This window comes from Protopterus annectens, chromosome 7.part0 (genome assembly GCF_019279795.1).
Source record: "Protopterus annectens isolate FY-2018-M chromosome 7.part0, PAN1.0, whole genome shotgun sequence".
NCBI classification, from domain to species: domain Eukaryota; kingdom Metazoa; phylum Chordata; order Ceratodontiformes; family Protopteridae; genus Protopterus; species Protopterus annectens.
The window spans coordinates 58,132,480-58,159,982 of NC_056739.1; the positions used below are offsets into that span (position 1 = coordinate 58,132,480).

General features: G+C 39.2%; 1 protein-coding gene and 1 pseudogene across 2 annotated transcripts in view; both read left to right on the forward strand.

Moving 5' to 3' along the window:
- The window catches only part of LOC122806209, an 84,250-nt pseudogene extending 77,980 nt beyond the window's left edge, over positions 1–6,270 (forward strand).
- Positions 1–27,503, forward strand: part of GRM4 (glutamate metabotropic receptor 4) — a 3,082,936-nt gene that overhangs the window by 2,235,560 nt on the left and 819,873 nt on the right. The gene's annotated exons all lie outside the window — the stretch shown is intronic.

The following is a 27,503-nucleotide window of genomic DNA, read 5'->3' on the forward strand; positions in this document are numbered from 1 at the left end:
ACATATCTCCAGATATGCACTACATACTCCTCCAAATCATCTCACTAACAGTCTGCTATGAGACATACCAACTTCCTATTTTTTCTTTGGGATGCCACAACTTCTGGTTTTATCCTGGGGATGCTTGTTGTCATATGTCATAATATCTAGAAACTCTCTTTGACATTTTTTTCTTGCATTGCAAATTTATCTTTAGATCATCTGACCCTAGCTACTCTCATATCCCACTCTGTGACTGCATTTGCTAATTATTATTTTATAAAAAACTCTTCATAGGCTTTTGTTTCCTTTTTATATTATTGCCTATTTTTTTCACCACAGTACTAGCCCAGTGATAGATACCACCAATTTTTCACTGAAGATCAAATACATCAAGTAGCGACTTCTGTTTGATATTTGTGTAACTAAACTTTACCCAAGTTACGCAATTGCAAATGATAACCTCATACTATTAATATACTTCACCTTTGCATTAAGGATTTCAGTGGAACCATGTATAAATTATGTAAGCTGCGGTATTTAAATTATCTTTTTTGTAGGCCTGCTTAATCTAACGTGTCCCACATTTTTGGGAAAAAAATGGGCTTTAGCAAGGACCTTCTTTTTAATACATTGTTTAAAACTTGTGAATTCTGCCTCATCTTCTGCCAAATTATGTCTACCTGATATGTTACCAACATATCTGATCTTTTATGAAAGTAGAAATGGTACTGTACAGCAATTTCTACAACAATATTTCAACAAATAGTAACTTTCTATTTCAAAAAATCTGGTCAATGCTTCCCTCTTCACCTGTTTTCTTTTCTCTCTCACTCTGCCTCTTTCATTCACTCTTTAAGCACTGCTTCAACATGACAGTTTAAAATACTAGCTTTCCTGAATATAAGGAGTTAGAACCATTTGTTATAGGATAGCACTGAGGATAGGATAACCAGAGTCTGTATGAGAAAAGGAGCCTCTTTTTCTTTAAGCTTCATCCACTTCTCACATTACTTAAACCCTGTGTATTAGTCACTTGTGCATTTCAAACAGGTTTGTGTGTGTTGCTACAGCAAATGTTAACATGTTGTTTGAACTGTGTGTAAACAGGTGCCTGCCAAAGGTTTCTGCACAATAACTGACAAGGCACTGTCAGTGACAAGGACAATGCCCTGACAAGGTGTTGTCAGTGACAAGGACAATGCCCTGACAAGGTGTTGTCAGTGACAAGGACAATGCCCTGACAAGGTGGTGTCAGTGACAAGGACAATGTCCTTACAAGGTAGTGTCAATGACAAGGACACTGTCCTGACAAGGTAGTGTCAGTGGCAAGGTCAATGTCCTGACAGGGTAGTGTCAGTGGCAAAGACAATGTCCTGACAAGGTACTGTCAGTAACAAGGACAATGTCCCGACAAGGTGGTGTCAGTGGCAAGGACAATGTCCTGACAAGGTACTGTCACTGACAACGACAATGTCCTGACAAGGTAGTGTCAGTGGCAAGGACAGTGTCCTGACAAGGTACTGTCAGTGACAAGGACAATGCCCTGACAAGGTGGTGTCAGTGACAAGGACAATGCCCTTACAAGGTAGTGTCAGTGGCAAGGACAATGTCCTGACAGGGTAGTGTCAGTGATGAGGACAATGTCCTGACAAGATAGTGTCAGTGACAAAGACAATGTCCTGACAAGGTAGTGTCAGTGACAAGGACAATGTCCTGACAGCGTAGTGTCAGTGGCAAGGACAATGTCATGACAAGGTACTGTCAGTGACAAGGACAATGTCCTGACAGGATAGTGTCAGTGAGGAGGACAATGTCCTGACAAGATAGTGTCAGTGACAAGGACAATGTCCTGACAAGGTATTGTCAGTGAGAAGGACAATGTCCCATCAAGGTGGTGTCAGTGGAAAGGACAAGGTCCTGACAAGATACTGTCAGTGGCAAGGACAATCTCTTGACAGGGTAGTGTCAGTGACAAGGACAATTTCCTGACAGGGTAGTGTCAGTGACAAGGACAATGTCCTTACAAGGTAGTGTCAGTGACAAGGACAATGCCCTGACAGGGTAGTGTCAGTGGCAAGGACAATGCCCTGACAAGGTGCTGTCAGTGACAAGGACAATGCCCTGACAAGGTGATGTCAGTGTCAGGGACAATGCCCTGACAAAGTGCTGTCAGTGTCAAGGACAATGCCCTGACAAGGTGTTGTCAGTGTCAAGGGCGATGCCCTGACAAGGTGCTGTCAGTGACAAGGACATTGTCTTGACAAGGTAGTGTCAGTGGCAAGGAGAATGTCCTGACAGGGTACTGTCAGTGGCAAGGACAATGCCCTGACAAGATAGTGTCAGTGGCAAGGACAATGCCCTGACAAGGTAGTGTCAGTGGCAAGGACAATGTCTTGACAGGGTAGTGTCAGTGGCAAGGACAATGTCTTGACAGGGTAGTGTCAGTGGCAAGGATAATGTTCTGACAAGGTAGTGTCAGTGGCAAGGACAATATCCTTACAAGGTAGTGTCAGTGGCAAGGACAATGTCCTGACAGGGTAGTGTCAGTGGCAAGGACAATGTCCTGATAGGGTAGTGTCAGTGGCAAGGACAATGTTCTGACAAGGTAGTGTCAGTGGCAAGGACAATATCCTTACAAGGTAGTGTCACTGCCAAGGACAATGTCCTGACAAGGTGGTGTCAGTGCCAAGGACAATGTCCTGACAAGGTGTTGTCAGTGGCAAGGACAATATCCTTACAAGGTAGTGTCAGTGGCAAGGGCAATGTCCTGACAGGGTAGTGTCAGTGGCAAGGACAATGTCCTGACAGGGTATTGTCAGTGGCAAGTACAATGCCCTGACAGGGTAGTGTCAGTGGCAAGGACAATGTCCTGACAAGGTGCTGTCAGTGGCAAGGACAATGTCCTGACAAGGTACTGTCAGTGGCAAGGACAATGTCCTGACAAGGTGGAGTCAGTGCCAAGGACAATGTCCTGACAAGGTGGTGTCAGTGACAAGGACAATGTCCCAAGAAGGTGGTGTCAGTGACAAGGACAATGTCCTGACAAGGTGGTGTCAGTAACAAGGACAATGTCCTGACAAGTTAGTGTCAGTGGCAAGGACAATGCCCTGACAAGGTGGTGTCAGTGCCAAGGACAATGCCCTGACAAGGTGGTGTCAGTGCCAAGGACAATGTCCTGACAAGGTGGTGTTAGTGCCAAGAACAATGTCCTGACAAGGTGGTGTCAGTGCCAAGAACAATGTCCTGACAAGGTGTCAGTGACAAGGACAATGTCCTAACAAGGTGGTGTCAGTGACAAGGACAATGTCCTGACAAGGTACTGTCAGTGACAAGGGCAATGTCCCAAAAAAGTTCTGTCAGTTACAAGGACAATGTCCCGATAAGGTGGTGTCAGTGGCAAGGACAATGTCCTGACAAGGTACTGCCAGCGGCAAGGACAATGCCCTGATTAGGTGCTGTCAGTGACAAGGACAATGTCCTGACAAGGTAGTGTCAGTGACAAGGACAATGGCCTATCAAGTAGCGTCAGTGACAAGGACAATGTCCTGACAAGGTAGTGTCAGATACAAGAATAATGTCCTGACAAGGTACTGTCAGTGGCAAGAGCAATATTCTGACAAGGTAGTGTCAGTGACACGGACAATGCCCTGACAAGGTTGTGTCAGTTGCAAGGACAATGTCCTAACAAGGTGGTGTCAATAAGGACAATGTCCTAAGACGGTAGTATTAGTGACAAGGACAATGTTCTGACAAGGTAGTGTCAGTGACATAGACAATGTTCTGACAAGGTAGTATAAGTGACAATGACACTGTCTCAAAAAAGTACTGTCAGTGACAAGGACAATGTCCCGACAAGGTGGTGTCAGTAGCAAGGACAATGTCCCGACAAGGTGGCGTCAGTGGCAAGGACAATGTCCTTACAAGGTGTTGTCATTGCCAAGGATAATGTCCTGACAAGGTGGTGTCTGTGGCAAGGACAATGTCCTAACAAGTTGGTGTCAGTGACAAGGACAATGTCCTGACAAGGTACTTTAAGTGACAAGGTCAATGTCCCAAAAAGTGCTGTCAGTGACAAAGACAAAGTCCCAACAAGGTGGTGTCACTGGCAAGGACAATATCTCAACAAGGTGGTGTCAGTGGCAAGGGCAATGTCCTGACAAGGTGGTGTCAGTGCCAAGGACAATGCCCTGACAAGGTGGTGTCAGTGGCAAGGACAATGTCCAAACAAGGTGGTATCAGTGGCAAAGACAATGTCCTAGCAGGGTAGTGTCAATGACAAGGACAATGCCCTGACAAGGTTGTGTCAGTAACAAAGACAATGTCCTGAGAAGGTGGTGTCAGTGACAAGGACAATGTCCTGACAAGGTGGTGTCAGTGGCAAGGACAATGTCCTGACAGGGTTGTGTCAGTAAGAAGGACAATGTCCTGACAAGGTGGTGTCAGTGACAAAGACAATGTCCTGACAAGGTTGTGTCAGTATCAAGGACAATGTCCTGACAAGTTGGTGTCAGTGACAAGGACAATGTCCTCACAAGGTGGTGTCAGTGGCAAGGACAATGTCCTGACAGGGTAGTGTCAGTGACAAGGACAATGTCCTGACAGGGTTGCGTCAGTAAGAAGGACAATGTCCTGACAAGGTGGTGTCAGTGATAAAGACAATGTCCTGATAAGGTTGTGTCAGTAACAAGGACAATGTCCTGACAAGTTGTTGTCAGTGACAAGGACAATGTCCTGACAAGGTGGTGTCAGTGGCAAGGACAATGTCCTGACAGGGTAGTGTCAGTGACAAGGACAATGTCCTGACAAGGTTGTGTCAGTAAGAAGGACAATGTCCTGACAAGGTGGTGTCAGTGACAAGGACAATGTCCTGACAAGGTGTTGTCAGTGGCAAAGACAATGTCCTGACAAGGTAGTGTCAGTGACAAGAACAATGTCCTGACAAGGTAGTGCTAGTGACAAGGACAATGTCCTGACAAGGTGGTGTCAGTAACAAGAACAATGCCCTGACAAGGTTGTGTCAGTGCCAAGGACAATGTCCTGACAAGGTGGTGTCAGTGACAAGGACAATGTCCCAAGAAGGTGGTGTCAGTGACAAGGGCAATGCCCTGACAAGGTAGCACTCTCTTTGAGTAAAGACGTTTTAGCATGAGGAACTGGTGACATAATGGTGTTGATATAATATATTGGCCAAATTAACTAGAGTACTGGTGGGCTTAAGGAGAAGCGATGGAGATGAGGCATCAGTGAAGAAGATTATGAACTGGAGTAATCTGAAGACAATAATTTTGGCTTAATGTGCATCTGGAAAGCCAGTACTCTTAACCCCAAAGCTTTGAAAAAGATGGTCCCAAGGCAACACTAAGCAGATTTCAGAAGGTTTTGGAACTTGAAGGAGAAAAAGAAGAATGAATGGGGTACTGAAACAAATCATTAAAATCAACTTCAAACTTGGAAGTTACCCTGAAATGATGAACAGGTACAAGCAAACTGCTGACATACATTCATAGTGCAGTCACAATGAATTATTTAGAAAAGTACATAGACCCCATTCTTAACTACATTTCTATTGCCAAACAGGTAGATTTGCTGCAAGAATTTTATTAAACAGTACTTGAAGCTCTGAAAGATGCAAAAACATGACAAGATTGTGTTTTAAGACAAATACAAAGCTTGGTAATTTGTGTTTAGAATGTGGAGAATTTAGAAAACGGCAACAGATTTTATGTTAGCTGCATCAGTCTTGCCAGACTGATGATGGGGGTGCAAATGACCTTATAAAAGGGACTCACCTTCTAGAAATGTGTCTACTGGCCATGCAGACATATAAAGCACAGAAGAGCAACAAAAATACAAAGCATCATATGAGCAGTCATTGCATATCAAGCCTGCCATCCTTCATCTGTGTATCATGGGAGTCCTTAGAGAATGAAAAAGCACTTAAGAAAGGGAGAGTTTAAAAAGGCGCACATAGATATTTTAAAAGAATTTAAAAATTATGATGAATCAGGAAGTCCTAGATGAACTACTTGCTTAAAGAACCTAGTTCTTGCAAATATGCTTATGAAATCAGGGATAAATCCATTTGACTCTCAGAAGGCTAAATCTTACAAAAATGACGTAGAAGGTTTTGCAATGACAACTTTAGTAAGTGCCTATTGGAGTAACGATATAATAGAATTTGACAAGGTTTTGAAAACCAATCACGGTAATATTAAGGATGATTCCTTCATAAGGGAGCACAGTGAAGAACTTTTAAGGAGCATCTGGACACAAGTGCTTATAAAATAAATAGCCTAATTTTCATGCCTACTAACAATGATACCTAGATGTTAGCCACTGTAAGTGTACCATGATGGAATGCAACTGCATGTCTCAGAGGACTCCAGTAGTGGTTCTAGGGAAATATTTTTCTCAACTTCAAATCCTTGCTGTCTACCTGCATGCAGCATACCTGACAAGGCTGTTACACCCACCTGCATGCAGTACACTTGGCAAGGCTCTTACGCCCAACTGTGTGCAGTATACCTGACAAGGCTGTTATGCCCACCTGCATGCAATACACCTGACAAGGCTGTTATGCTCAACTGCGTGCAGTATACCTGACATGGCTGTTCATGCATTCTCATGTTTGGCCTAAAGTACTGCAAGGTGCAAGCATAGGTGCACACATATAACTGACATACCTGCCTTCTCTGATATTATGTTGAGACAACAATACATTTCATCTTGGGATGAGAGAATCAGCATTTGCTCCTACCTCTCACTACCCCCTAATAGCTAGCCTTCCAACAATAAAGATGGGATTTGAACCCAGGTTGCCGCAGTCATAGTTAAAAATACAAAATTCTGAGCCAGTAATTTCTAATGCATTTTTTATGTACTTATTTGTATTTATTTATTTGTTTCAAACAAATTTATACTGCTGTATTACTGACCTTTCCTTCAACTTTGCTAGATCCCTTTACATCCATTCTGCCCCCATGTGTCAATCAAGTTACATATATTTATTTGCACTGTCTACAAAAATATATATTTATGCCATAAACTTTGTATCTGCAGCATACAAAGACAGGTAAAATAATAATATGGCAGAGTTTCGTTCTTTTTTTTTCACTACTGCCATAAGCGATAGTTAGATTAATGGTTGATGCTGCAGTAACACATTTTGAAACTAAAACTAAATTATGGCTGAAAAAGATTTTTAGATGAGGTGAGCTATAAATGTTTTTATTTACACTGACTGTATTGCATAAGCATAACTGTTTTTCCATCTGGACTTTAGAAATAAATGTGTGTCACAAACTTGAGAATATGTGACATTCTACTTTAATGGCTGAAATGTGTGTCCCAACTTCTAACTCTCCTTCTATGCAAACGCTTAATGATTATTTCATTGGTTTAAAGTTAATCTGTGATGGCAGGCCAAAAGAACATGAACATTTCTCTGATCTAACTTCTAAGCCTGACGTTGCATGAAGGAGCAATCAGAAAAGAAAACACAGCTCCTAGTTAAAATGTCAGGTCTGACAGAACTGTCAAGTATAGAACATTAAAATCTCGCTCTAGGACACAATTAATATGTCTTCAGGCTTTGGCTGCTTTCACTTGCTGCTGAATATCCTTGATGCCAACCTGTCAAAAACCCACAGGAATCTAAGTCCCTTCTCAGCTACCAGCAGAAGAACATGTTGTGACCTCTACCGTATTATACCATCTGAGATTGTGACCTGGGGTGCAAATGTCACAGAAGTCAAGCCGAAGTAAATAGTAGACTAGTAGGGAGCAAGTTAGGCCTCCTGTTCCTTCACGAATCACCTTTATAAACAACCTGGAAAATTCCAGAAAACTTAGTTTCCACATTTCTCGCCCTATATTTTTTGCTTAAATTTACATCCAGTGTTAATTAATAAAACAGCCATCTGTTGCACAAGGTAGAACTAGTGGGTTTAATAAGACAAGTCTGATTATGTGAGAACACCAGAATGCACGTTAATCCTTGCACTTCCATTTTAACCATAGCTACTTTAGTATACCACAGTTATAAGCAAATATCTTTCAGACTTTGCATTAACATTACTTTCAACTAAAATACTTAGAATCGATGCCCAAATAGTAGCTATCTAACTGGTTTATCCTGTAGCAAGAGAGTCAATACGAAGAAATAGTAGTGTTATTTTGTTTTATTGTTTGCCATAGCTTTATAGGCAAACACCAGGCTATTCATTTGTGGACCATTACAAGTGTAGCCAATAGCCAGAGGTTAGAATCAAACATTGAACCTTGTATTTGTGAAGTATACACCATAACCATAATGCCAACATCCCCCCCCCCCCGATGTGGACATTCATTGCTTATTCTTTCAGTGATGTAGTTGAGTTAGTATATGTTACCTGAAAAATATATGCATTACACAAATGTGTTTGCACCACTAACTAATTAGTCATGAGACCTTTATGCTGTATACTTCCTATCTCTTGAAAGTGCAAGGATTGTAAGTGTGTCACAAGGCCTGCCATTAAGTTTTGATTGCATCTCTTTTTCAAACACACACATGTATACACATATACATGCACTCACATACACGTATACATGACTCACATACACGTATACATGCACTCACATACATGTATACATGCACTCACATACACGTATACATGCACTCACATACACGTATACATGCACTCACATACACATATACATGCACTCACATACACATATACATGACTCACATACACGTATACATGCACTCACATACACGTATACATGCACTCACATACACATATACATGCACTCACATACATGTATACATGCACTCACATACACGTATACATGCACTCACATACACGTATACATGCACTCACATACACATATACATGCACTCACATACACATATACATGCACTCACATACACGTATACATGCACTCACATACACATATACATGCACTCACATACACGTATGCATTCTGTCATTCAGACAGGCAGGCAGACATGTAAGCACATGCACAGGTAGACAGAAATGGAGGAGAACACAGTTAAGTGTTTTGTGGATAAAAATAGCAGCACCACTTTTGAATGAGAAAGCACACTTAGCAATTACTTATTTCTTCCTGACTACCTTAAAGTTTCATGTGGTGATTGTGTTTTGTCTCTTAAAGTAAAAATAACATAATTGTTCTGTATAAGTATATCACATATTGCCTTAATCTTAAGTTGGGCATTTAGATCGTTTACATTATGTGAAATCATATTAGGTGGGGAAGACTTTTCACTCTTCATTTCAGTGACTGGTGCCACGCCTCTGGATAACTAGCCACAGTTACACCAAAAACAATGAGGATCGGTATGTGTAATAGCTAACAATTATTAGAACCAGTGCTGTCACACACGCAAACCATTACTAACCAAACCTCATCCTATAAGTGAAACCAAGTCTAGCTAGTATACTACAAATAATAAGCATGGGTAAAGTACATACGTGGAGAACCACACTGCCCAATTCCACAAATGCCACTATTAATTACACAAAATCAAAAAGTGTAGTATATTCAAATAAGTGGGATACAAAAAGTCACTCCAGAAAGGAAGAGGCTTAAGAAAAAAGAATATGGAATACAAGTGAAAAAATTGTGATTAAAACCTATTTACCAGTGCATCAAGACTGGATGATGAAGCAACTAGACTATGTAAGCAAAGTGGTGAAGGCAGGTCAAAATATTGGCTTGTAATCACACAACAAAGTCGCGACATATATTTGCAAATTCAATAACAATCCCCAGTCTGGCCTATTCACTCTAAGGCATACACAGCACTGAATCTGACAATTACTCACTGTAATATTAAAGCTCTATCATGCAAATTAGTATTTTCCTTAAAACATGAAAGAACAAATGCACAGCTGAAAGGGAAACAAAGGGAATGTTGATGCTAGGTCCAAACTAATTTAATGAAACATTCAATATTCCTCATATGAAATCTAGCCAATGGAACCATAATAACAGTAGAGGCCATGAATTCCAGAAATATGTTATATTCACTGGTTGGAAAATAACAGAAACTGTTCTTTGTATCATTCCATTTTGTCTTGGGGAAGAAAAGCCATCATGAGGGATGTGCCCAGTAGATATCCCAGAAACACAATTGTGTGAGATGGGAGGAAAGATTTCTCTGTTAATGTGAAAAGACAGGGCAATTTGTTTTCACCCACACCAGAAATTTTTGACAACTTGTGAAAGAACCTGCAAAAATAAGGCAGTCAGCAACATATGGAAAAATGTGAATGTGCTGCAACCTGCCATTGGCTAGTACAGGATCTAAGCAGTTTGTAAAGACTCTTAGAGCTGCTGACAAACCAAAGGGCAAAGCAGAAAACTGAAAATGTAAACAGACACACAAAAACATAAAAGGTCTTGAATTCTTTGAAAGTAGGAATTTGATGCAAAAGTTTAGAAACAAACATCTAGGGCAGATGTCCAAGTTTCTTCCTTCTCTGGTACCAGAAAGATCATTGAATAAAATCTTTCCCCGCACCTCTCAGAAAAAGAGAGGCTTGAAAAGTATCGTCCCTTCCCTGGGAATGAAACTTCTCAAAGCAGTTTAAAGGAACGTCACCTGGTCCATCCTCCAGTGCCAGAAGGAGTGACTCTCCTTTATTTGACAAGGGCAGCTGAACAGCAGCAGAGGACATGCCTGCCTCCCAGGCCTTAATGGCTTCCTGAGGAGCAGCACCAGAGGGATCATAGTGATGAGTGGTCCAATGAACAACAGTCGGTGAAAGCAAAGTCTACCATCAGCCTCTGAGGTGGAGTGGAAACCAGAGTCAAGACCAAAGACCCCTAAATAACTTATTTTTCTTTCTTCTTAGGAAGGGAGTAGTCAAATTTCTAGGACCCAGGTCCATGTCCTTGATACAAAAAGTGTCTGACAAGCAGTTAGCCAATCTTTGAAGAGTTAGTCTTAGCTCCTGACAGAAAAGTTAAGTTTTGAGGTAAATTTTTTAGTGCCATACACAAAACACACCAGATCCAGTCCCTAAAAGCACCTTGTGACAGAAAAATTATGATAAATAATAAGGGACTCTGGATCATCTGTTTACAGAAAAAAGTGTCTGATACGTGGGTAATGGAGTCCAGGATAGTTGGTGAAACAATCTAACAGGAAAAATACATTTTAAGATACACATTTTAATGATAGCCCTTAAAAGCTACAAGTCCTAGCCCCTAGTCACATGTTTGACCAAAAAGTAAAACTTTTTCTCAAAAAATCAGTTATTTGAAATATACTGTCTATAGGGAATCATAACCAAAAAAATGTCAAATTTGCGATGAAATTTATAGTTATAACCAATAAAAAGTCTTTCTAGCTTTTAGCAAAAATTTCTGACAGAAAATAATACATTTTCTTCACCAGAGAAATGATAAAGTGGAAGGCATTTCCCAGTGGGATACTTGCCTTGACTAGCCGACTGTCAATCAGTCAAAGCCCACAGAGGGGGCACACTTCAATGCTATGAAAGTTCTAAAGTTTTACTGTCCTAACAACTGATTTTATACTGTTCTTCTTGTGATGTACAGATACTCGGGTGTGGGGAAGGTGCTGTAAAGCTTTGAAAGCTGTCTAGCTGGTCCAATCCTTGGAAAAGACCCCCATATAGCTGAAACTACTACAACAGTGATCTGATGATGAACATCAGAAATGAACACAGTTACTGCTGGTGATACTGCTGGTAATTATGAAGATAATCAGTATTTGCATATGCACATTAACATTTGTAAAACTTACTAAAACATAATATAGCATCAGGTTAAATCTTAGATGTGTTGAAGAAAATTGTGATTGACAACTGCAGTTTATGTTGTAGAGCTTGAGATAAATTGTGTTATTTATACCATTAGTTATGCAAATGGGTATCCTTTTTCATTTTCTGTAAATACTTCAGTAAACCTTCAGTAAGCATTCAAGAGTTGCTTGACATCATGTAAAAGATGGGACCTCCTGATCAAATGAGGTTTTGACATGCTACATCTAATTTCCATGATGTCTAATTGTGCATCTAAAATTTTTGAGAAAAATGTCATTTGGGATTTTTGTTTATTATAATATATTATACTAGTGATATAAAGATTTGTGAATTACATGGTTCAAGAAAATAAATATACATTCTAGGATATGTATGATTAGTAACCATTTCTATTAATACTTTATATTTTTTAATATAAGGTCGACATACTTGCTAACATTATGTTCCTTTTTTAGTTTGTATTTGGAGGAAAATGTATGTGCTTATTGAATGACTAACCAAATTATGATTTATACTAAAATTCTTACTGACACTGCAAGTCTGTAATGTATGCCTGTCTAACATACACAGTAATATTACACTTTTTTTGCAAAAATTAACTTTTCTGATGTAACTGTAAACTACCTCTAATTACAGGTTCATATGAAGTTATTAGCATAAGCAAGTAGAAAGACAGGCCATTGGGTGTATATACATATTGTTTTAATTATACCTCATTATTAAATTCACTTTACCTAAATAACTGAAAGTGTTGTTTTAGTTTATAATTTTATAATTTTTTGCATTCTTTTCATCTGTTTACTTTAAATGCCTTCATCATTATCTGATGAAACCTGTTTATGATGAAAGTCCTCATAAAGAAACTGGGCAATTTAAACGTACAGAAGGATTTCTGTGAATATTTATTTACTACTAGTGGTCAAGAATACCTTAGTATTAAAGTTGAAGTTAGAAGTATAGCTTACAGGTCAGTTGGATAATGGTCAAGTACCACTCTTGGCAGCACCAAGGATCATAGAACCTTAAAGACTCGCCTTTCTCTGCTTTGTATTTTAAATGTGTCTGCATTTTTATGTTGGAGTCAATAAAGCCTGGGCCATAATTGAAAAGGCCTTGGACCAAAGCTCTTAACTTGTTGATAAATATAAAATAAGTATTCTTATTAAATAATTAAATAAATAAAAATATCAATTACATTAAATAAATAAACAAATAAATTAATCAATACCCTAACAAAACGTTTATGAATTTTCTTATATCTCTGCTTAGCATCAGTTTTTTTAGAAGACCTCACAAACGACAGATCAGAATGCCATTTTATTCTGAAATACACAACACGGAAATCGTAAAACCCTGTTAGGCTAACTCAAATGGAACTGTGAGTAATACTCAAATGGGACTGTCAGTAATACAGTAAAGTCCTGACATATTACTTTAAAAATACTAAATGCACTTATAAACAACCCTGTTTTAACTTAAACACAGAGACCTTTTCATAATGATAGCTCCATCCTGAAAGTCATATGACACACACACTTGTCAATTTTTTTTTCTGTTTCTTTTAAATTTACACTCACTAAACAGCAGAAGTGCTGCTTAGCAAACAAACAATAATGGTGGCCATTAACTTACTTAGTCAAGCTCCAGCTACATCTGCCCTGATGGTGCTTAATATGATTTGGTTGTATTTGTTTTAACAAAAGAAATGCAGACAGTGAGCAATGTTCTGTTTGGGCACAGATCGGCTTTATATTCCTTGCATGAAACAGGCAGAGTTGATCAGATTCCATGATGTCTGGTTCTGTCTATATTTAAGCTGTGCAAAAATCTTTCAGCTTTGTTTTGCTGCTGTTGAAAGAGAAATGACAGTTGAAATGACTGCTTCAAGGAGACAGCGCCCATAACTGTAGCATACACTGATGTTTCTGTGTAAGGAAACAGCGCACATAACTGTAGCATACACTGATGTTTCTGTGCAAGGAGACAGTGCACATAACTGTAGCATACAATGATGTTTCTGTGCAAGGAGACAGCGCATGTAACTGTAGCATACACTGATGTTTCTGTGTAAGGAAACAGCGCACATAACTGTAGCATACACTGATCTTTCTGTGCAAGGAGACAGCGCACATAACTGTAGCATACACTGATCTTTCTGTGCAAGGAGACAGTGCACATAACTTGTACCATACACTAATGTTTCTATGCAAGGAGACAGCACACATAACTGCGCATACACTGATGTTTCTGTGCAGGGAGACAGCACACATAACTGTAGCACACACTGATGTTTCTGTGCAAGGAGACAATCCACATGACTGTGCATACACTGATGTTTCTATACAAGGTGACAGTGCACATAACTGTAGCATACACTGATGTTTCTGTGCAAGGATACAGTGCATGTAGCTGTAGCATGCACTGATGTTTCTGTGAAAGAAGACACCGCACATAACTGTAGCATACACTGTTACTGTGCAAGGAGACAGCACACATAACTGTACCACACACTGATGTTTCTGTGTAAAGAGACAGTGCACATAAGTGTAGCATACACTGATGTTTCTGTGAAAGGAGACACCACACATAACTGTAACATACACTGTTACTGTGCAAGGAGACAGCACACATAACTGTAGCACATACTGATGTTTCTGTACAAGTTGACAGCGCACGTAACTGCGCATGCACTGATGTTTCTATACAAGGAGACAATGCACATAATTATAGCATACACATGTTTCTGTGTGAGGAGACAGCGCACATAACTGTACCACACACTGATGTTTCTGTGTAAAGAGACAGCGCACATAACTGTAGCATACACTGATGTTTCTGTGCAAGAAGACAGCACACATAACTGTAGTATACAATGATGTTTCTGTGCAAGAAAACAGCGCACATAACTGTAGCACATACTGATGTTTCTATAAAAGGAGACAGCACACATAACTGTAGCATACACTGATGTTTCTGTGTAAAGAGACAGCGCACATAACTGTAGCATACACTGATGTTTCTGTGCAAGAAGACAGCACACATAACTGTAGTATACAATGATGTTTCTGTGCAAGAAAACAGCACACATAACTGTACCACATACTGATGTTTCCGTGTAAGGAGACAGCACACATAACTGTAGCATACACTGATATTTCTGTGCAAGGAGACAGCGCACATAACTGTAGCATACACTGATGTTTCTGTGAAAGGAGACAGCGCATATGATTGTAGCATACACTGATGTTTCTGTGCAAGGAGACAATGCACATAACTGTAGCATGCACTGATGTTTCTGTGCTTGTAATATGTATGTGCATGGGGAAGCTTGCTCTCTGCTAAGACAGTAATCTTTAAGTTCAGACAATAAGCAAAGATGGATAAAATCTCTCTCTGCAGGCCACATAAAACCTCTGTCTCTAAACTTGCATGTTGTTATTGCTTTTTGTTAAGGCACAAGAATAACTTTAGTCTGAAATATGGGGCATAGAATAGTTCTTAGAGCAACTCTGGGTGGAAAACTATATAAGACTGGGTCCATAAAAAGGCCTGGAATTCAGAAATCATTCTGGCTGAACTAAGTCCTCTAAGAAAAACGTCTTCCAGGAGAAACCTGTGTCCTCTGAAGAAGATGTCTGTCAAAATTTTTCATTCATACTGAGGAGGACTTAAGTGTCAGATTCTCTGCAGGAAAGTTTTGACTTCCAGTTCCCATGGAGGTCTTGATGGTAAAAGTTAGAGAGATAAAGATGCACTTTGAAAGGGAATAGGACAAGCCTGTCAGTTTATATAAGTGACATTTTTCTACTGGGTTCAATTCCCGGACAAGGATCAGAGTTGTCCTTTCCTGATGAGTTGTTAATACAATACTAAGTTTATGGTTTGTACTGTAGCGGATACCTACCAGTATGTTTAAAAAGTCATGCACATGCTGGTTTCCTAACTGAAAGGAAAAATTGCGAATTTTCCAGATACCCCCTGGTTGGTGTACTGACAACTGCATATAGTGTTAAGGGTCTTGGCCTTAATCCTCAGAGAAGGGCAGAGTTTTTTTTCCTGTTAAGTTGTTTATACAGTGCTAGGTTCATGGCTGTGTTGCATTGAATGCTGGTGTGCTTAAAAAAATCACCTTTAATTGTGGAATCCTAGTTGAAGGAAAAAAACTGTTCTTGGGGAAACCAGGTACTCTACTGTCCAGAGAATCACTTGACATGCGGGGGTTCTTTGATCCACTCTGTCTAGACAATGGTCATAGTTTTCCTTTCCTGTTGAGTTTTTAATACAATACTAAGTTCATGGCCTGTACTGCACCGGATACTGGTGTGTTTTAAAAAAAATCACCATCATCATGGTTTCTCAGCTGAAAGGAAAAATTGCTCTTGAGGGAAAAACAGGTACTTAATCGTTCAGCAACTCCTTGTTGATCCAGTGGTGTAAACAACTGCCTGGAATGCAGGAGGAGCCCTTAGCCCAATCCTGAGAGAAGGATCAGGGCGTTTCGGTCCTGTTGGGTTGTGCATTGCAGAGTACCACACATACGTCAACAAAAAAATAAACTGTAGAACCTAAGGGAGCCATGGCTGTCTTGGACTCCAGGACTGGAAGCAATGCAAATGAAGCGCAAGTCTCTTGATATAATTTATGACTATTTTCTTGATCAGATATAACAGTAGAACCGTGTAAAGTTTTAAATGTTTTTGTAGTCCAAGAAAAGTCATTATTCAATCCTTGAGTCTCAAAATGAAGGCAAGCCGAAAAAACCTTGGAATCTGTGTAATTTCTTTTGCTTTAGTCATTCTTTATGCATATATGTAGCACATTTATTAACCAGAATTGTCCATCTAGGAAATTTATTTTCAGCAGAGTCCTTATAATGAAAGTAATTTAGAATGAAAACATTTACAGTGCAGACAATAATATCCTTTGTCTAGCTATCTGCCTTTTTATGATATATGGAAAAGTAATGAAAGGTTTAGGGCATAAATCCATTCAGAATTTAACATTAAAAAGACAACTATAATACAGAGAACAGTGTTACTACTGCAGTTGTCCAGGAAACAGGCAAAGGTAAATCATAGAACAAGTAATGAAATGTCAAGGGTAGAAATCTAGGGACATATACCAGGTCTCAGATAAATACAGCAGCATCATTACAAGTTGGAAGTTAAGTAAGAAATATAAGTGAGGTCCACTGAAAAAGGAACATTATAATAAGTCATTTGTAGTGTATAATATGATGTTGTTACTAAGATGATACCACAATTACAGTTCCAGTTACAGTAGACATGTTTTTATAAAAGACTTGAAAGTTTGTTTTCATGGCAATGAGCCTGACATTATGGGGAAGCATTTTCTACCCTTTACTTAAAGCAGCAGAGTACATAAAGTAACATTTTTTTCAGAATTTTTGAAGCTTGACCATTTTTCTAAAATATTACTTGCGTTCCTGTTGGAAATGCTTCTATGATAATTGCTGGCAGGGATGTGAATTGTCCAAGAAAAGAAGTGTATGAGCAAAACTTGGAGAGCAATACTTCCTGAAATAATTGTAATAAAGACTTATTTGAATATTTTACATTCTTTGTGCTTTCTTTTCCTATGATGAAGCAGTGTTTCACAAGTGCAATGAATTCAAACTGAAATCTAGCCCATGGTTTCAGAGATAGAGAACCCCATCTCTGGTAGTAAGAGCTGCGGACAAAAGGGACTGCTTGCATAATGACAGAAACTGAGATTCAGAGACATTTTAGACATTTTATCCCCCATGAGGACTTCATTATCAGCTAATTTGCACGTTTCTGACTCACCCTTAACATAGACAACACTTGCTGTCCATGCATCACATTGGCACAAGCACCCACCAAATTCAATCTCCCACACACATGCACAGATTCAAACACACACACACCTTTTATCTGCCCTGAGTTAACAGAGCATCCCCAATGTCTTTTATTTTTCATCCCTGCCCTCATAAATCACATATCTTTACAGTCAATCAATAATGCCAAACATCAGAGTTATGTTGTTCTTACTGTTTATAAAGTATACTGTGATGCTACACCTGTTTGGTTAACTTTTTGGGTCAGTCCAAGTAATACTTGAAGGTTTTCCCTGGTATTTTCTAGTGTTCCTCCTGGCATTGTCCCTGAAATTTCCCCCCACATGCCCCCCCATCTTTTTCAACTGTCTTATCCTGATTTTACAGGACATTCCTGCTATTACGTCTTTTGGGTGTTCCATCCCTGATAACTCACTGACTGTCAAACATCAAATAATGGCAGACATTTGAGTTTCATACTTTTTATTATATAAAAAAACGTCCTGCTGGATTAGCTAATCAATTAGTGTAGCAGGTTAAGGTAGCTGCTGTTTATGCATAGGTGCATGGTTTGAGCCCCCTCCCCCCATTTATTTTATTATTATTTTTTAATTAAATATTTGAGGAGTATCTCTGATATCTCATGGTAGTGCAGAGGGATAACATACTATATGGGATTGCCAGAGATACAGGGCTTGAATCACTTTAAGTGCATTTAAGACATGACAAAAAGAGTTATCTTTGGTGTGTAGTGTTCCCCTGCCCTATGTCTTTCATGTTTCAAAACTTTATTCAACTAATTATAAAGTGCCATTAAGGCTTGATAGGAAGAGTTATCCCTAGTTTCTAGTGTCCCGCCTCCAGTGTTGTGTAATTTGCTCATTAGTTTATTGACGTATGCAGGTGTAAAAAATAACAAAAGTGCTGTAGATCGGTAAAGTCATATAATTTTATTGAATGTTTGTTTGACAATTTCTTTCCCTTAAACAACAGAACTTCATCAGAACATTTACAAGGCACATGTTAATCCTTAAATATGATTAAAATGATGTCACACAATGAGAGCTATCCAATCACCTAACAAAATTTATAAATGTTAATATATAATCATAACTTAGCACTTTTTACCTGCAGTAAATAATCGATAGAAATATTCTCATTAATTCCTGTTTAATTAACTGCATCTAACAAAATCTGCCAGTGTAATTCCCTGGTCTCCAAAAATGTCTTCCAACTCCCCCCCCCCCCCACACACACACAAAGGACTGTATTTTTCAAAAATAAAAAACACCAATTTATTAAAATTGTGACAGTTCACAGAATAACCAATAAGTTAAACTGCTGCATAACCCCACACTCCAGTGAGGGTAATAGAGGTAGAGCAGAACTTCAGTTCACTTCAGTAGGCTCAAAGGCAGTGTGAAATCAATGCAGAATCAATGTAGTAATAAACATTTCATTTATTAAAACAATAAAACCTTAGCACTTTCATCCCAAAAATCAAGGGACTTCATCAGAGTAATGAATCAAGCAAAGTTGCCATATTTAAATGCAAAAACCCAGGAAAAATACAAGGTAACCAACTGTCAAGTCAGCTTAAAGGCACAGTAACACAAAAAAATCACTATTATAAAACCGTGTCTATATCACTTTACTGAAAAACCTAAATATCGAATACCTTTTTGTCAAACCCTATTTGTCAAACTCTTACTCCATCAAATGATCATTTAAGTGAAAATGTTCTAAAACCATAGCCCCTTGTGGTGTTGGTAGGTTTAATTGTGCTATTAAACGGAAAGTTTACTATGTGTCATGTCTGCCTTGTCCTTCTTTCTATGTGGGAAAAACACAAAATGCATTAATGCCATGATTTATCACATATTTATGCAATTAAAAACATGATATGGCTACCACGTTGTAGAAACAGTCTGTGAATTGTTCCAGTTTTAAAAAATGTGTGTTTTTTTTGGAAAAAGTGTATCCCTTCTTTGGAGAATGGGAGTGATTGGAAAACATTTTGAGGACATGGAATTGCACTGGGAAAATTTGTTAGATGACGTTAATTATCTAGGAATTAATGAGAATATTTCTATTAATTGTTTTCTTCAGGTAAAAAGGACTAAGGTATGATTATATTAATACTAATGAATTATGGTTAGTCATTGGATATCTCTGATCATGTAACATTATTTTAATGATATTTCAGGATGAACATATGTATTTTTAAACGGTCTGATGAAGTTCTGTTGTTTAAGGGAATGAAAGTGCTAAACAAAAGTGCAACAAAGTTCTTTGACTCATCCAATCTGCAATGCTTTTGTTATGTTTTAGTCTTTTGTTAGGCATTGGTTTAACAAAATAATTTTGCTTATTCGAAGTGTGAAGGTGTGACAGCTCTTTACACACAAACAAACACACAGTCACACATTCACGCATATATGCACACCCATATTTGCCCTCCCCCAATCACACTCTCAGACATATTCACACACACACACGCACACACTCACCTACCCTACAGATCCCCTAACTAACCCCTATTGTGACCTCCCAAACAAAAAGACAGAGACGCATGCACACACCCTTACCACTGGTCATAGTTTTATGTATAACATGCACACACATTTACCACTGCTCATAGTTTTATGTATACCCACACATGCACACGCACTTACCACTGCTCATAGTTTTATGTACACCCACACATGCACACACACTTACCACTGCTCATAGTTTTATGTATAGCCATACATGCACACACACTTACCACTGCTCATAATTTTATGTATACCCATACATGCACACACACTTACCACTGCTCATAGTTTTATGTATACCCACACATGCACACACACTTACACTACTCATAGTTTTATGTATACCCACATATGCACACACACTTATGACTGCTCATAGTTTTATGTATACCCACATATGCACACACGGATGCACCCTCGACAGTACCTGTCCTCTAACCTCCACACCACTTACCTCTAACTCGAATGGGTGAACACATGCTTTTAGTTGTGTTCATTAACATGGGAGGCCAATGTAACTTGTACATCTGAGATAGTCGCTGAATCAGTCAGCTGTATATTTACCATAGGCATTTCCAGAAGGGGAGCACATGGCTTAATACCATATGCCTCTCCTCAGAATGCCTTATTAGCATTTGCAGCAGCCTGCAGAGACAGCCCCCATGGTGCTGCACTTTTTCATGTTATAGCACTGTGGTGATGCTGTCTCTGAACTGGAAATGGTTACTGTGAGGGGTGCACTAGGAATAAATCTCACAGTAACCTTTCTGATTCCAGCCCTCTGTGTACAGTCCTGGTATCTGCCTGTTCTTGATGGGCACAGAGTGTGGCATGGAGCATGTAACAGGAAAGTAGCATTCCAAGCCTGATAATCAGAAGGCATCATTTATTTCTTGGGCCCTGGTCATAGGGATGTCATGTTATGTGGTCAGATGCAGAACTGGTCATAGGGATGTCATATTATATGGTCAGATCTAGACGTTTTAATTGTAGTGAAGAGAATCACTTAAAGACATTATTGTGCTGTGCACAACTGTTCACAATGTAATGCAAAGGGCCATACTAAGGAAGTCATTTTGAAAGACAGAGCTGTCATTTATGCAACTGTGCTGACATTTGATGGCAGAAACAGACTGTATGAACAGATTATTCTTTGGAATAGAGGATTACCAGAGTAATGTGCTTCCTGAGGAGAAGCTGGGGATGGGAGAAGAGCAGGTTGCTGCAGACATGGACAAAGTGAATTCTGGTAAATAAGACATCCAGAAAATTACAAAAAAAAAAAAAAAAAAAAGCAAAGAAGGTGCCAATTAAACCAGCAAGTAAAGAGCAGGTGGTATGGTTGGTTACCAGAGTGCCTTCACATAATCTGTAGAGGGTATGTCTGAAGAGGTGAAGGGAGTAAGAGAAAATGAAGGAAGTTGTAAAACAAATGGGGAAAGTTAAACTGAAAGAAAAGAAAGCTGAAACTGTCTCTAGTGTAAATAATACCATAAGTTATGATGCTTTATTAGTTGGAATGGTAGTAGGCTGGTAGTGAAGAACAGGAAATGGTGTTGATTAGTAAGGCTAAGACATCTAAAACCAGATGCTTTCTTATTGTTTCATATTGGGTTCATATTAGTCAAATGAGTATGGCTATTCAAGCAGTGGGGAATGGGTCATTTGGTACAGGTTGTTAATTAAGAATATTGTTAAACACTGCTATTATGTTTAAAGAGTTCAGCCGGAAAGTTTTTACTGATAGGATTATAGGTGGTAGGTTTCTAGGTGAGGGATGATGGTGAATATGACAAACTATATTTTTTATGTTTTGGGTGGTAGTTGTTGGGTAGATCAAAGAAGTTGAATTATTTTAGAATGCCATAGAATTACATTAACTTTTCTAGGAAGCCTTTATTGTGGTATAGATTTCTTAAATGTGAGTTAAACAACAGAATGGGGAATGGCTTTTTCAGATAAAATGGTTTTGCTAAGTGCTGTCAGAAAGGAGGGGCTCAGAGGGAGTTGCCAGATACTGAAGCTGCTCAGTTTAGGGTGGATATGAAGACCCTGTATTGATTTGGCATTGCATTCTTGAAGCATTGTTGGTAGAGAATGTTAAAATTCTGAAGTTTAATTTTGCTATGGCCAGTTTATTATTCAGACAGACACAGATATGTAATGTGCATACTGTTGGGCAGGCACTCCCCGGGAGTATTAAAGGTGGTGCCAAATTTGTAACAAATTCAAAAAACTCAGCATACCACTGCTTATCTCTACAACAGCCAAACTGGCTCGAACTCCCACACTACCTCACTTATTCACAATTAACCACTGTACATAAACTCATATATAAGCCTTCAAATTGCCCCCCTCCTCCTTATTGACTACTTACCACCCTAACAAGCCACTAAGATCCAAAAACACAATGATGCTGAAAGTTAAAAAAACCTAACCTTGCAGCTGGTCAAATGCTGTGCTCTTTTAATGTCTCAAAATGATTGAATGCCCTCCCACCTTGTATCAGAACAATCAGTAATCCTGCTCTCTTTAAGAAGTCTCTCGGATCATACCTCTCTTCTGTCTGGCAATGTACTTGTGCCAAAATAGTACCTCCTAACACCTGCTCCACTACTATATCCTTCAACAATATCACTACTTAGGAGCTCTGCCTGACTTACTGAATTCAACTTCTTATGTCTACAAAACTCCAACAAGTAACTGCTACCCTACCTAACTCCATCCTCAATGATCAAATTGTACACAATGTTGATGTGTAATGTTTGTAAATAACGTGTACCATTGTGTTTAATATTTATTTCCATGCATTGAGACTGTATGTACACTGTATATTGTGCTTTTTCTTGTATGTACTATTAATGTTATGTGCAGCTTTTCTCCCCGGGCATCCACTGAAAACGGGCTCACCTAGGCCCAGTAGTCTTTCCCAGTTAACAAATGCAATAAATGAATAAATAAATTAAATAAATAAAGGTGATTTTAATAAGAAGTTGGTGCACAATTAGTATCTGTTAATTACTCATAGTGAAACGATTTAAAGGAAGCTATCCATCAGCTGCTGACATCTGAAGTAAAACAACTAATGGTGTCAGCTGTTGCTGGTAGCAAATACAGAATTTGCTAGATCAGAGGCTGAGCAGAGTGACTGTCATGTGGCAGTCTGGATGGTTCTCATTAAGGACATGAAGGAGTATTACAGGAAAAGATTTTAGTTAAAAAAGGTAAAATGCTTGCACAGTGTTCCAAGACAAAACAGCAGTATATTTATCCATTCAAAGAAAGCAGGACAATAATGCTTTCAAAAGAAAAGGATTATTTTATGGGGATCATAGAAATTAGAAGACTTGAATTTTGAAAAGAAGACATGGATTATACAACTGCTATACTGATTCCGAGTGTGTGGGGCTGCATCCCATGCAGCTAAAGATCTTCACCGTAAATGCCACATGCTGTACACTATGCAGACGGCATTCATGCTGCATGTGGAATGTCTTACTGCACAGCACATTTGCTGCAGGCATGGCTGACCCATAGACTGGTTGTCTAACAACCATAGACATTCCAATGCATGAGGTGCACATAACTGAGTTACAGTAACCATGAGAGAACTGCCTATGTGCCCTAAATAGAAATAGCAGCAATTACCTTGGCAAGATTGTATATCTGCCAACAGTTACACATGACTTGGAGTTTCGCTGTCACACAGTCTCACCACAAGCACTACTCCTATCTCACTGCCTGTCATTTCACTTGTTTCACCCACAGGGGCACTTTCCCTTCTCCTTTTGTGACCCCCTCACAGTATTTCCCTCAATTGTAATGCACAGCTTTCCAGTGCAATGCACACACTACACTTTGCAGCCCAGTTGCTGCATGTCACGTGGCGATATAATCTCACTGTCCTTACCATAATGACACATTCAGCATCTGCCTAGTTTTGCCCATGTAAGACATGTGGTCACCTGCCAGCATTACCAAGTCAGAGCAGGTGGAATACAATATAGAAAATATTAGAAGCACTGATTTATGCTATTCACAGTGAGGAAATGTGTCAGGTTCTATAATGGAATCCTGTGGATGCCTTGACAATTCTAAGATACGTTGTTTGGAATGTTGGAAGGTAGAGCAGAAGGTTATTTACTTTCAGTGCACCTGAAAAGGTCTGACAGCATTGGGCACAGCACGCTGTGGGATACATTGTCATTATTAGGACTTGAGTCCTTGTCTGCATGCTGCCTGCAGATGCTTTAAATGGAACGAGGGTAACTAATGTGAGCGGGTGTTGGTGTCAAGTGATAAATGTGAAAAGGATGAGGGTGGGCTGTCCTTTAAGATCATTACTTTCTGTATAATATACAAATATCTTAATCTTGTTTAGGGTGTCATATCAGTACTGCGGTGGTGGTGCTCTGCAGCATTGTCGCCTCACAGTAAGACGTTATCCTGTTCGATTCTCAGCTAGAGTGTCTTCTGTGTGCAGACATACATGAATGGGCATACCTTCATTGAAGGTTGTGCGTCAGGGCCAGCAACTCGGCACGTAAAAATCTACTGCCAATCATTAGTGAACCGTAGTTCCGCTGTGGTGACCTCCAACCGGGAAAAGCCGAAAGATACAACATACAACAGGGTGTCATATCAGTGATATTGCATGTTTTCACACACGGTTACCTTGGTTCAAGATGTTGGTGATTTACTTGACATCTTCGATGTTTGGCCTCAGTCAGAGAGGGATGGGAGTGAACATTTAAGCTGATAAGCCATACTTATTTGCATTGATATGACCATGGTGGAGGTAATAGTTGGGTTTTCATGTTTGAATAGGGACAAAAGTTGATTTTAGGTCTGAAATTGGGACTGTAGTGTGTGCTGACATGAGCTGTAGGCTCATATCATTGGAAGGTAAAGCCTTTATTAAGCTGTCATCAAAGTTTGTATGGAGAAGAAAAGAGGGCTTAGATGGAAAGCGACAGTGTCTGATCATTTTTATATCTGAGTAGTTTCTCCTTTGCATTGGAAGTAGAATGTGATGCTATTGAAGATTTTCGTTGGGGAAATATAGGATTGCAAGTTAAATTTTATAAAGAATGGAATAATAGATGAGTCTATAGAAAAAGTAGATTCAGCTCTAGAGAACCCAATGATATGTTGCTTCTGGCGTAGAGGAGGGATAGTCCTTTTGACTCAGTCTGGGATGATTGGGTCCAGGAAGAATGAAAGTTAGAAGAGGAAGTAGCAGATACACAAGAAGATTAGCTATAGACAGAGCATGCAGAATATTAAGGTGCTGCATGTGAAACCCCATCTGAGAAGTCTAACAAAAGGAAACGGCTTTAGAAATCCAGGAAGAGAGGGCTTGCTTAGAAACTGTCAAACCAAATTTCTTGTTCTTAAAAGTAACAGGAGTGTTGCTCAAATTTCCTAATAAGGTGTTGCAAGATTAATTCTGGGGGATCCCCCAGGGAATTTACCAGGCAGGTAGAAAGCCAGTATTCCAAAAACAACAATAATGGCAACTGATAGCATTTTACATGTTGTATGTGGCTTGGTTGATTTTTTCGTGAAACTTGTAGTAAATGGAGATCTTAAAATAGAAGCAGATAATTTGATTAGTATGGTATTAAGATCAATATAACAAGCTGGCGAAACAGATTATTATCTAATGCCTTCCTCACCTCTGGAAGACTACCTGTGCAGATAAAGCAGCATGATGCACTATCTTCCTTCAGCTGGGGCCTGGATACGTGGATGGATGCTCATAAATTCACCTTAGGATTGACTGGCCTAGTCCTTCTTGAGAGGGGGGCTCCACTCTACGGTGGGAGTCGCCAAGACATAAAGGTCACAAGACTCAGTAGCCTTCAGCTTCTATAACTCCTTATAAGGAGGCTTGTGCATCAAAAAGAATAATTCCATCTTTTGTTTGACTTTACTTACAATTAAATATTTTGTGATGAAGGTTGTTTGCATAATATAAAGTAGCTAACGGGAGATGGAAACTGTCTTGAATATGCGTGACAGGTGTTATGTATCATATCTGGACTTTTTATTGTTTACATATTGTTAGACCATTAGTGCTAAGAGAAGATATTTTATGCTATTAAAGTTGTAAGAAAATGCCCCAGTCTTTTATAATGACCTCTGTACCGTACTTGGAATGAACATATGAGTAGGGCACGTGTACTCTTCATGTAAACTTCAGCATCTGAATGCTTCACACACACTCTGTCATCTTTGTCATGTGGGTTGACTTGGTTTTACAGATAACCTAGAATTGTAAGATAGTTAAACAGCAAAGCTCAATATTCCACTGGATCTGTTGTGCATTAATGCATTATGGGTATTATGATGATGTTTGCACCTTTTTTGGTGTGATTTCCTTATAAATAAGGTTGGCATATACTCAACATCTTGTAATAGTTTCTTGTTTCCTGTCATTCCTCTTTCGTGATGCTGATTTTTAGTTTTTGTTTACTAAGTTAGTTTTAGTGAAAATGCTTTAAGCTTTTTGATCAGGTTGGGAGGGTGGCATAATGGTTAAGGTGTTTGCCTTGCAAACACAAGGTGCAGGGTTTGAGTCTCACAAGGGACAATTGGCTAGGCTTAAAATGGCTCACAAGGGCAGTTAGCTTAGTACTCATCTCTCTGAATTAGTGTAGCATTAACAACCATCTAAATGCCAACATACCATGCAGATGGCACGTCGGTTTAATGTCCCATGTAAAAGACAGCACCTCCCCTATGCTGCATTACAAATTTAGTAATTAATCACAATGCCAAGCATCTGATGTGAAAATTGAACTCATGCCCTTCTGACCTTCTCAGCATCAAGCACAAGTGTGCAACCTGCTGGGCTACTTACATTCCTCTATATTTCTTAAAGAGAGTAGTTCTTATTTTTGTAAAATTTGACAAGTTCCCCTTACCTGGATATTTACAAGTGTCTGGTTTGCTCTGCCCATATATCAACCACTGTCTACAGCTCAGCTTCATCCAGTCTTGTGAAAGTTTCCAGAACTGTCAGACTTGTATGAGGGTGTAGAGAAATAAAAATGAAAAATGTTCAAGTAAAGTGGAAAAATGATATGAAATTTGTTGCATGGTGTGATTCCTAAGTTAGTGCAAGGTGTGATTCCTTAGTTAATGCAAGGTGTGATTCCTTAGTTAGTGCAAGGTGTGATTCCTTAGTTAGTGCAAGGTGTGATTCCTTAGTTAATGCAAGGTGTGATTCCTTAGTTAGTGCAAGGTGTGATTCCTTAGTTAGTGCAAGGTGTGATTCCTTAGTTAGTGCAAGGTGTGATTCCTTAGTTAATGCAAGGCGTGATTCCTTAGTTAATGCAAGGTGTGATTCCTTAGTTAGTGCAA